Source organism: Xyrauchen texanus, chromosome 35 (assembly GCF_025860055.1).
Source record: "Xyrauchen texanus isolate HMW12.3.18 chromosome 35, RBS_HiC_50CHRs, whole genome shotgun sequence".
In the NCBI taxonomy this organism is placed as follows: Eukaryota; Metazoa; Chordata; class Actinopteri; order Cypriniformes; family Catostomidae; genus Xyrauchen; species Xyrauchen texanus.
Window position 1 is genome coordinate 4,505,890 of NC_068310.1, and position 13,354 is coordinate 4,519,243.

General features: G+C 36.0%; 1 pseudogene; it reads left to right on the forward strand.

Annotated features, from left to right (window-relative positions):
- The first annotated feature begins 2,721 nt into the window (after nt 1–2,721).
- On the forward strand, nt 2,722–12,002 carry LOC127629310 (inactive serine protease 35-like; annotated as a pseudogene).
- Nucleotides 12,003–13,354: the final 1,352 nt, after the last annotated feature.

A 13,354-nucleotide genomic window follows, 5' to 3' on the forward strand; every position in this document is an offset into this window, starting at 1 on the left:
CACCCGCAAAGCACTTTCACTCAAGACCAGGACTTATTTTGAGTAACTGAAGACAGTCCAAAGTCTTCTTTTAATGCATGCTTTTAAAATAATATGTAGCTTAATATTTTGTTTGTATAGTAAACGTTCTGTCTGTAGGTTGAAGTATTTTAAATTAAGCTTTTCATTAAATATTCTTAAGGCTAATAAGTCATTATGCTGTCCTGTGTTTTAGTGTCTGCATCTGATATTGACCCTGAACTTGACTATGTAGAATATATAGAGAACATTGTGCAGGCTGTAGTATACACTGCAAATTGCACTTTAAATTTAAAAGTATTTGAATTTGGCTTTTTCAAATTTAAGTCCTGAAAAAGCCTTGAAAATGGCTCTTTTTACCAAGAGTTGAATTGTAGTCATAAAGTACGTTTCTTAAATCGTTTAATAAATGAAATTAGTGATGTTGTTCATGAGCGATTTTATTTTAAACTTTATTCATTTTAAACTAATCTTTTATGTGACTCAGAAGAGAGTAGTCTCAGTGAGTGATTGGATCTATTTGTGTTGTCCGCGCATGTGCATTGCGCAACCTCAGTTCGTTTGTTACGTGAAAACCGCATAGGTGCTGTACAGGAAACTGAAATGATTAGTTCACCTCTCCAGTCTTATTTTTATTTTATTTTTTTGGTATCAAAATTACACAATAATCAAATACAGAATGACAATAACTGTATTTATTATTAACAATAATTGCAACAAAAACAGTACAAAAAAAATATTAATACAAAATATTACAAGTAAATAAAATAAATTAACAACAAAATAACAGAATTAAGAACTATATACATAGGGGTATTAAAATCAAAAACATATATCTAATTACAAAATAAATACAAAAATCCTTAAAGGATAATATTTCAAGGCTTTACAACAATCTATAGTCTTTTTTTGCTTTAGTGTTCCTTACACCCTCCAATGCTTTAAGAGACTGACAAAGCTCAAACTTAAATTGTTCAAAACTTGGTGTAATTTTGACCAACGACATTTATGAATGTGATATTTCCCTAAGATAATAAACAAATTAAGAACAAAAGACTTCTGGTCCGAGAAATTCGTTCTTTTGTCATGTGACCGGGATTATGTACTTCTGTCGCGTGACAAACGAATGAATGACTCGGACAAGAAGATTCCATAGGTAAACTAATAATTTCTGTTTTTCATAATTTGTCCTTGGCTGCATCAATTTTTCCTTATTGGGACTATAATCAAAGTTTGCATAAGTATGTTGGGGAATTGGCTTTTGAAAATGTAAAATTTTAATTTAATTCTGCTTAATTGAACTAAGTTACTTGAATAAAGATTCGTTAATTTTTCTGAACGAGACTCAAAGATTCAAGTCACTAAATGAAATGAATTTAATTTCAGAAAAACAAGACGAGGAAAAAATGAGATGTTAAACGTTCTGAGATTTGAGTGCAGATCAATGGAGGATTCAGTTTTGTGAGCCGTGTAGCGCCCCCTTGTGTAAAGACAGCTTTGTGTCTCATAAAATAGGTTATTTCTGACAACATTTCAGTCATGAAAAAGCTTTCAAATAGCGATTTAAAAATAATTATAATTATATAACCTAACATTTAATGATATGAAAGGCCTTGACTCTGTTTTTTATATATATATATATATATATTCTGACATTTACTAGCATCAATCAGGTGGGCATATGTAAGTTCTTCATGCAGTATGTGCTGTTTTATTAGGAGCGATAGAACTGTCTTTTCATCTCTCAAACCACCCACAACATACACTACTGGTCAAAAGTTTTGAAACACTTATTCTTTATTATTTGTTTCTTCACATTTTAGAATAATAGTAATGTCATCAAAACTATGGAATAACATAAATTGAACTATGGGGATTATGTTGTGACTAAACAAAATCCAAAATAAATAAAAACTGTAGTGATTTCTACTCCGTTCACTGATGACGTAGTGACTTTGATCAAATGTCACTTCAGGTGTGGAGTGTATCAGATGACCTCTCCCTTTGCAATACGAGGCACTAGTTAAGAAAAGCTCTTAATTTAAGAACACTCCCAAAAGGGCGGTTCAATAATTTAGAATTAATGTAAACTAGAGGAAGTTGGTCAGCTGATTTATCTGAAGGACAACTAGTAAAGTCTTTGATCATCAACACAATAAAGGTATTTGAGTAAATAACACAACAAATAATAATGCTAATATTGAATATGCACTGCTAAATAATAATAATAAACTAATAACCACAAAAGGATGTACTGAATGAAACCATAAAACAAATTATTTGAACACTGAATAGATAAATGCAATGCTGTTGAACTGAATGTAGCAATGGGAGAGAGTTGTATGAGACTGCTGCTTATGGGAAACCACCTAATGGCTCTGGCAAAATTTTAAAAGAATATGCTGCTGGTAAAAACTAATGCCATGGTCTCTAGCAAGAGGTTTGGTAAGTTTATATTTACATTCCACACAGTCGGGGTGATCAGTTCGGCAGAAGAGACGTGTTCCACTGGCGATGCAGGTAGTGTGCAGTGGGCAGGCCGCAGAGTTTCGATCCAGTAGTCGTTTTCACACTGGGCTGGAGAATGCTGAACTTCGGTTGTGCCAAGAGGGTCCATAAAGAGTGGACTGATCAGCTGGGTCAGTTGAATCTTCACAGGGTCCTTTGCTGGCTGCGTCACTGAGGAGCAGCGTGGGACAGGCAATGTCTGCTGATGCAGAGGTCCTTTGTGGACTGGGCTGCGCTGCTGGAGTGCCCATAATGGTCAGATAAGGTCTCTCAATGCTGGGGCCATTTTTCAGCTGAAGTGCAGCAATAAAGCAATATAAAAGGTTTTGCTCGCAAAAGCCGAATCTCCGTTATCTTGTAGCCTCTTTCCTCATCAGGTCAGAAACTCAGGATGTGGTGTGTCTGCTAATGTCTCCTTCCCCATCGAGTTGGAAATGCAGGACAATGGTGTGTCTACCCGAGGACATATTTATCACTTTCTGATGAGGAGAGTGAAACCTGGCGCCTTTCTGATCCTGGAGTGTGATTGGCCACTGCTGTCTGAAGTAGCCACGGTGTTGCCCACCCTAGTGTGGAACTCATTTGCTTGGCATAAAGTACAATGTTAAAACAGTGCCTTTAATGTTTTACCCATGCATTATTTCTTTACCAAACCTCTTTCAAATTATTAAAGACATCGTCAGACCAAACCTGATAAGAAACGGTCACACACACACACACACTACACTCAACTGTGGAGTGCAGACAGAAGGGAAAACTAGTTTCAGGAGGTGACAGATCACCAGCAAAGCCATCGTCTGAGCAATTATTTACTGCCCATGTGGTCCTCAGACACACTACTAATACATGTGTGTTAACATTTATTTATGCTTAAAAGCGTGTCTACCTAGACATGCATGCATCAATGGATGCTGACATGTGCCTAGTCCTGTGTGTGTGTGTGTGTGTGTGTGTGTACATGTTTATTCTACATTGTGGAGACCAAATGTCCCCTCAAGGATAGTAAAACCCGAGAAAACCTACAAGCCAGCGGTCCCCACATGGGAAATGGTTATTAAACATACTAAACAATATGTTTATGTAAAAATGCGAAAAGGTTTCTGTGAGGTTTAGGGGTTGGGGTATGGTTAGGGGATAGCAATTATGGTTAGATCTGTATAAAATCCATAAATGCATGGAAGTCTATGGAGAGTCCCCAAAATTATATAAAAACAAGGTGTGTGTGTGTGTGTTTTGTTACTTGCTTGTTGGTTGGTGTTGCATGTATTTATCAATGCTTCATCAATTTCAAATGTGAATCTCGGTTGGAGCAACATTCCGACCATGACTGGGAAACTCTAGCAAATTACCAACATGCAACGTGTGTCATCAACATCATCCTTAATATTAGAAAACTCATTTCCTTTATATATATATATATATATATATATATATATATATATATATATATATATATATATATAAACTAGCAACGCTGCTTAAGTTGACTTCTCTATTGTTGTATATTGATGTTGAACTTCATACACATTAGTCATTCATTTTACAGTTCATACAAAATCTTTGTTTAAACACTGACCGTAAACACTTACTTAGTTTACTCATTTTAAACAATGACTTGCACGGCACATAAATAACTAATATTGGCATTATATTCATGCTTTTTAGCCAGAGGTGAACAGCCCCCACAGTGAGTCTGGTTTCTCCCAAGGTTATTTTTCTCCCATTAACCAACATCTTATGGAGTTTTGTGTTCCTTGTCACAGTCACTTTCAGCTTGCACACAGATGTTCTAAATACAATTATTATTTAAGTATTTATTTTTATACACAATTTACAATCATATTTAAAGAGGCCCTATTATGTTTTTTGGGGATTTTACCTTTCCTTTAGTGTGTAATATAGCTGTTTGTGCATGCAAAAGGTCTACAAAGTCACAAAGCACAAAGTCCATGCCAAAGGGAGTTACTCGCTCCCACAGAAAACACTGCTCCTGAAACGCCTGGTTTGCAGTCCAGCCTTTACTTCTGTGACTTAGCTATGTCAATATGTAACACATTTGCATAACGTCCGCCTGAGCTGAAACTCAGTTATAGAAAGGGGTGTTACATTTCCGACACATGTTGGTGGTAGAAATTTGCGGCGTAGTTAGACCCTGGCAGATAGGACTGAAGCCCCGGATCTTTTGTTAATAGCCCGAAGGTTTTTTTGTGATGATAAAAAAAGTAGTAAGGCTTAATGTTAATTACATCAGGGTACAAAAGCAAAAAGGCAGACTGCAATTCTGGCTTCAACTGTAAATTAATTGACAGTTATCACTTTGACTTTTACCTGCTGTTCGTGCTCAAGTTCATCAGACACGTTACGAACACTTTCTATTTTCTCTCACAGGGGTGCAGCTGTTCTGCATCAGAGGCACAGAGGTTTTATAATGCAAGCCTTATTTCTAAATATATAATTCACAAGCCTCATTTCTAATCTTCTCTAATACATTTTTTACAGATTTTTAAAGTTCCACTCAGATGGACTTTTTTATTTTTTTATTTAATTTTATACCCCTTTTCTCCCAATATGGAATGCCCAATTTCCACTACTTAGTAGGTCCTCGTGGTGGTGTGGTTACCAGTTTATTTTGAGAATAAACTCATAATATTTTGTAAATAAAGTAAAAATTATTAGAATAAAGTCGTAGCACTTTGAGAATGAAGTAGACATATTTTGAAGAAAAAAAATCTAAATTTTAGGCTAAACAGCATCATCACAACGATAGAACATATGCAGAACCAGCAGCTTCATTAATGCAAGAGAATGGCTGTGGAGCATGTAGTTAAATCATACTATACATGATAGGATTTAGCAATAAAGAAATCCTTATGCGCGAAATATTACAACTTTAATCTCATAATGCTTCAACTTCTTGTAATTTTTAATTATTCTCAAGATATTATGATAAATGACAATTGCAAATTTAAGTTGTTAAATGACTTTGATTTTATTGTTAGTCTTAGTTTCTGCACTATGAGCAATGACCCAACAAGTTGTAACTCTCCGCAATGTCAATTAAAATGTGTTTCATTTGATTATTGTGCATCTGACATTTGCTCATATAAAATTCTGAACTGAAATTCAGTGTTGCGCTTAATATAATTATTATTTGACAGGTAGTGGTCATTTTTGAAGTCATGGATGCAAGGATTCTTCTTATTTTATATTATAATATAGCCTGTGGGCTAAGCCCCAGATGTCACTGAAGTCTAGCGACACCCCTGATATCTGGATGAAATATTTGAGAATAATATGCAGTACTTTTGAGGAAACAAACACTTCAGTGTACTAATGGCATGTTTTCAAAACACCATTTCAGCCAATGATCTAAATACTGTATAAACTTGAAATCCAAATGTGTATTATTTTTTCTAACTCAGTACATCATTGAGCAATTATTTCAGATTATTATTATTTATGTTTTGCTTCTAAATATTCGGACATGTTCATCTGCGATGAACATCAGGCTAATAAATTATTTCATGTTTGTTTAAAGAAATTCGTCAACCAAAAAAATAAAATTCTGTCATCATTAACTCAACCTCATGTTGTTCGAACCCTTATGAGTTTCTTTCTTCTGTAAAACACAAAAATTAGAAGTTTTGAGGAGTTTTCACACAGCTCTTTGCCATATAGTGGCAGTTCATAGTGACCTTTTTAGATCAAAAAAGGTATCAGAGGATATGGCGTGTCCTCTATACAATAGCTGTAAAGAAAAACTAATCGTACGTCAAATAACACACACAAAGGTACCATTTTGTTTTTCAATGAGAATCTTCTCTGAAATGCTTTCACATTCAGATTCAAAAGTGGTGCATTTGTGAACTGCAGTAGAGGGGAAAATTTTGAGTGAATAACAATTTAAATGTCAGTTTATTTCTCAAACAAAGCTATTCTATGGCTTCAGGACACTCAGAATATGGCACACAAGTCATATGGACTGTCATTATGAGGCTCTAACTGTGCCATTTTGGAGCTTGACATTGGTGGTCACTATGAACTGTCATTGAATGGAAAAGAGCTGCATGAAGTTTCTTTAAAATGTCTTCTTTTGTGTTTGATGGTAGAAAGAACATCATGTGGATTAGGAACAACATGAGGGTGAGTAAATGACAGAATTTTCATTTTGGGGTGAACTTATCCTTTAAACAAACAGGAAATACTTTACCAACTTGATGTTTGATTAAAGAGGAATGTGTCCAAACAGGGTGGTCTGGAATGATTGTACAAAGAAAGTTAAGGGAAAAAAAATATATATAATTCTGATTTCAGAGTACTAAATTTGATGACATATTAGATGACTATGTAAATCATAAGCATTTGGAACAACATGACATATTCTGTACATTTAAATTATAGGATTTTTTTACTGAGAATGCAGTTAATTGGTCTTGAATTTCTGGGTTGCACTTTCCCACACTCATGATAAACAATTAGAAAGGGCATACTGTATAAAAAGTCAGACACATCAAAATTAATTCATTCACATAAAGAGATACACATGTAAACACTTAAAAAACTCAAATACAAACATCAGTCAGACCCTGTAGGTTTGATCAAGTGCACTGGACCACTCAAGTTATTCAAGTAACAGAAATATTTCAGCTCTGTAGGTCCTCACAATGCAAGTAAATGGAGGCCAGAACTTTGAAGCTCCAAAAAGCACATGAAGGCAGTATAAAAGTAATCCAGATTACTCCAGTGGTTAAATCCATATCTCCTGAAGAGAAATGATAGGTGTGGGTGAGAAACAGATCAATATTTAAGTCCCTTTTTACTATAAATCTTGTCTTTCACTTTCCCTTACACATTCTTCTTTTGTTTTTTGGTGATTGCATTCTTTGTGCATATCGCCACCTACTGGTTGGGGCTGGTCAAAGGTGGAGATTTATATATATATATATATACTGTTTCACACCCACACCTTTCATATTGGTTCAGAAGATTGATTTAACCACTGGAGTTATACAGATTACTTTTATGCTGCCTTTATGTGAATTTTGGAGAATCAAACTTCTGGTTACAATTCACGTGTATTGTGAGGACCTACAGAGCTGAAATATTCTTCTAAAAATCTTCATTTGTGTTCTACTTTCAATTGATTACAATTTATTTTTATTAATTACATGATAATTAATCAAATTAATCTTATATATCAATATATACTAAAAAAGTAATTAAGAAAATTAAATACATTTAAGACCTACTTAATAATTAAGATTATTATCATATATATATATATATATATATATATATATATATATATATATATATATAATAAATATAATTCATATATATTTGAAAGATATATTGCATAATTTTGGCACAAGAGTAAAGAAAGTTAGGAAAATACATTATTTATTATGGAATTTATGGACGGCTAGGTGCCATGATTACTTGCGTTAATTTATAAGAAAACACAGTATTTTGATCACATTAAATGAACATGTTAAATCAATAGTGCTATAACTAAATACAAATCAAATGGAAAATAAAAAGTACAACAATAAGACCCAAAATGAAGCCCCATTCACAAATGTCCCATGGATTTCCACAGGCTGTGGTGTTAGCTTCTGCTGTTGTTTTCTACAAAATGTACAAATTTTTACATTTTTCTATTCAAACAACGTAATATTCATTTTATGATTAATGTTGTTGGGTCAATGCAGTTCATGGTAATACATTCATTTAGCTTTTGTTTACTTTTTGTTCACCTGAAGTAAAGCCAGTTGAAAACTACTTATTTCTGGCCTACTTATTTCACAGCAGTGTTGTGAGTGTTTGCAAAGATGCCCATAAATCCTCATTTGAGGTGAGAGATAAATTAAGAAACTGTGATTATGTAAAATGATAGTGTGGCTAAAATAAGCTCTCATTTTGGTGTGTGTGTGTGTGTGTGTGTGTGTGTGTGTGCGCGCACGCGCGCATGTGTATGTTTGTGTGCATGCGCGTGTGTGTGTGGTAATGTGAAAAGTGCACTCGTAGTTTTCAAGTTGAAATTATATAGGCAATATAATCAAAAATAAACATTGTACATTTTCTGTGAAAAATGAGAGTGATATACCTTTGCTTAACTCACCGCCATTATGTCCGGAAGTAGTGGATGTCCGCTACAGGACTGCTATATGGTTGCTAAAGTTTCATTTCTATCGAGGCCACTTAATATGAGTCACAGTAAAATAAAGCAGATAAACCTTATTCACACTTGAGAATGTGATCATGTGCAATTTTTTTTTTGTGTGTAATGATGCGGCACTTGAGGTCAGCCATTAGTGTGAATCACAAAGAACGGCATCCTTTAAATTCATCTTCCTCTCTTAATCATTGACAGTAATAAAAGTTGTGATTAAGTGCACATGTCTGCTCTTTTGTGTTGATAATGCTGTCATAAATAAAGAGAGAACTAAAGCATGAGAGAGATACAAATTGCACATCTGGCTGAGTCTGTGTTAATCTGTCTGTTCTTGGATTGGATTCTAAGGCCACGTACACATTATAAAGTTTATGGGAGTGATAATATAAATATGGGAGTAATCTCATGTTGCCAGACCTGGACTTTAAAGGTCTGGTTCGCATTTCAGATTCAAATGGCCAAGAACTGCACACTTAGACAGGAAGAGCCATTTGACTGACATGTAATGTGATCAATCACATTCGGTTTTGTTATTATGTGCTATTTAGGGGATAGTTCCATCATACCAGTTAATCAGATTAGTGGTTATTAAATTAAGAAAGTGTTTATCAATTTTGTGTGCAAATTGGTTATGTGATCATGATTACCTTTTGGTTTCCATGGGACCAGAACCCACATTTTTCCTGTGTTTCATTGGGCTTTTTATTATGGCACACATTTGATTGTCATAAGTGACTGGCCCTTACACATCTCTTTTATTGTAGGGTTTTTCACAACCTGACCCAGAAACTGAAGCCTCTACCTCAATGGGCTACAGAAGGAATGTGAACAAGGTAAAACTTTAAACCCTTGACATAAAATACAGTCAGTCATATGTTTGCAAAAAGTCATGCCACGTTTTGTGATTTGATTAACCTCCAGAAAACTTGTAATGATTGTTTGTGGTGGAATTGTTTCAGGTGGAAACCGACTCCATCATGGCCCTTTACAAAAGGAGTCTAGAACTAGACTGTTCACTAAAGAAGCTGGACTGTGAGCGGAGGAGTTTTGTACAGTATTTACACACTGCATTAATTATATATTCTATAGGTAGAGGAGAAATTCTCATTCTAACCTCTTAAATTAAGCGTATTATTTACTGACTAAATTACTAATATACATACATCTGTATGTGTATTCACACACACATATATTCACACTCACACATCGTTTCTTAACTCTTCACATTGTTAGGCTACTCACTGCAGTATATTAAATATAGCAATAACACAAGTCTTTTTTTTACGGTAGCCCTATTCACTCACTATTCCTATATGCATTAACGACTAAATCTGTCACAGTATTATTTACTCACGGCATGGTTGTCTCGCCTTTTCAGTGTATTTATCAGTCACTTCTTAATGGCAATAACACAAGCCGTTCTCTTTTTTTAACATTATTTTCAACATTCAGGCCAATTTTCAGACTTTATAGTTTTTGGACTTCAGTCTCCAATACAATTTGACTAGGCTTGTTAACAAAAAAAAAAGACTAGATTGACAGTAATGTGTAATGTAAAGTGTCACATTTTAAATTATTTACATTTATTGCACTAGTGTAATTTCATCATGTACCCAGAGCTCATATCAAACAGCTTTAAGTTGCTTCCTGACCAATCCGCTCCTATACGGGAGTAAAGAGAAATCTGCAAACACAGTGCATGTAAACAGAAACAATGCTTTTAAACTTTAAGCAGCTTTCATGCAATAAACTGCTTTCTGGTTCCCATGTAAATGAGCTTGATGTGTATGATCTGCTCTGCTTAAACAGATTGTGCATGTAAACACAATGAAAATTAGTCTTCCCAAAAAAATGTCCTGGGGTCAACAAACCTCATGACCTCAGACATAAGACATTATACAATAAATGTAATGGACTGTACACATCTATCCCTTACAGCCTTGTTTTCATTCACAACAAATTATGGCACACCCTGGCTAAAATATATTCCAGGGTCTTTGATATAAGCCTCTTAACTCCTAAACTTTTTCTTTCACCCCAGGACGAGAAGCAAATTGACAAGTCCTTGGTCTCTCCTGTTTGGTCTGACATTGGCTGTGCTTTCATCGCTGGTCTACAGTAGTGCTTCTAGCACAAAGAATGAAGACTGCTACTTGTCGCAGATGGTGTTCCCAATGAGTCTGGACCAAAGCACTGTGAGGCTTCAAAGTCCAGAATTAATTGCTGATGTTGATGAGCCAAGAGTAATGTGTGGGATCGAGTGCCAAAAAAAACCCTGCCAGAACTGAGGCCTGCTGAGCTGGATCAACTACGGTCTTATGAAACAACCTACGAGAACGGAACCCATACCTTCACCTAAATCAAACTGGAAGGGGTTACTGAATTGAGGAACATATCTTCTGTTTTCTCCAATCTAGGCCACCTCAGACACAGAAAACGTCAGGTCTATGGCATGGACGGGCACTTTGTGATCACAGATAAACACTTCACTACCAATTACCCGTTTTCGGCCTCAGTGAAGCTCTCCACCGGATGCTCAGGGATCCTGCTTTCTCCAAGACACGTACTGACTGCTGCACACAGACCATAATGGGCGAAGCTACCTGAAAGGAACCAGGAAGCTCAGAGTGGGTATCCTGAAACTCCGCACCAGGCATAGGGTAGGGCGCCAACGAGGAGGCAGGAGGAAAGAGAAAAGAAAGTGAAGTGGGAAATGAAGATACAGCCAATGAAGAAGAACTAGTTCAAAGAGAAAGGGAACACGAGGAAAAGGAAGAAACGTTTCAGGTGTGGTTCCGATTCCTATCAGTCCAGATTAACAGGTACAGTCCAGACAGCAAACGTTCCGGAGGGCACGTGTCAAACTAATACATGTGCCGAATGGCTGGATAAGGAGAGTTGGCAAGGAGGTCTCGGTTGGCTTTGATTACACCCTACTAGAGCTCAAACGGCCCTATAAGATGAAGTACATGGAATTAGGAGTGGTTCCTGTAGTCAAGGACATCCCTGCAGGGAGAATCCACTTTTAGAAGAATCTAATGACCTAATGTACCAGTACTGTGATGCGCAAAAGGGGTCCAGTGGAGCTGGTGTGTATGTAAGGCTAAGAGAGCCGGACAGGAATATGGCAGTGAAAGGGAAGTGGAAAAGGAAGAGAATCGGTGTGTTCTCTGGACACCAGTGGGTGGATGTTGAAGGAAAACAGGAAGACTATAATGTGGCAGTCAGAATAACACCAGCAAAGTATGCCCAGATATGCCTCTGGATCCATGTTAATGCCAGCCAGTGTATACTGGCCTAAGAAGTCACTTAAGACACATTCTCTGGTGAACGCAACCACATATATCATGCCTAACTTGATGTTATCTGGTCCTTAAGACTGCTGGTATGGTCTTTGGATAGAAGCACGAGTGAACACTAGGCATGTTTGACGACAAAAGTTCATGCATGCCACTGGTTTTGACACTCCGTCTTTCCAAAAAATGACATTCAGTTGTGTGTGATGTTGGATGCTGTAATATTCATTTCTTGAGGCTGAGGTTGTTGGCTTTGTAAATGTCATGTTCAGGCCATGTTTATGTTCCAAAGCAAATCACCAGCGGAGGCCAAAGTAATTCAGTTAAATACTGAAATGAAGCAAAACAGCTTGACATATTCTGCATGACTTGTGCAAAGTTCTTAATTTACTGTACAGATGTTAAGGGGGTTTACATTGTACATTTCTATTCAGTAAATTTAGGTCTTCAATGGGTTCTCCAGCAGATACCAAAATAATTGTAAATGTATAAGTTACATTTAGCATTTTTTTTTTTTATGCAAAACTGCTACAAAACACACTTATGCCCCATTTACACCTGGTTTTAACATGCTTGTTGGACGATGTTTGAAATGGGACATCGTTCAAGACAGGTGTAAATGAGATCCAAAATGTTTTTAGATGTCCAATTCCACCATATATGCAGGTTATAGAAAGTGGTTGAAAACCACATTAGCCTCGTAGTGAAAACGATCATTAATTAATGCGTTCAAATAGCCATGAAGTGCCACCTACTCCAGTCATTCAACAGATGAACAAAGGGTTTAAAATGTTGCCGGTTATGTGTGACTTTAAAAGGAAATAACCATCCAATTGGAAAATGAATAAATGTTCAGGCGCAACACTTTTCAGTATGCCTGATATCAACATGCAGCAAAACGCAAGCACACACACACACACACACACACCTGAATCTCAGTTAATAAAAGTACTTCAGTAAAAAACAAATTCTGCTCCAAACATCAAATGCACCAGTTTTTAGCACCCTAATCTACTTTTTGCACTTTCATGCAGTGATATCAAAGTATTTCTAGCAAGTCCGGTTGGTCAAGATTACAAGTTTTATTGCTGATTTGAAATATGTTCTTTGATTGTAAAGAATCACAATTTATGAGATGTATTATCAACATATGCTAAAACATGCAATTTTCCCATTTTGTAGCAAGTTGATTGACAGGTGATGTCTTTCTAAAAGGTGATTGGCTCCTTTACCTGTAAGGGACAACCTTTGACCATTAGGCGCTAGAGCTTTTTGGTTGGGAGTTCCACATTTTCACATTCATTTTAATAGAAGTGGCCCTTCTCTGCTCTGACGTGGTGATTGATGCATGTCATGA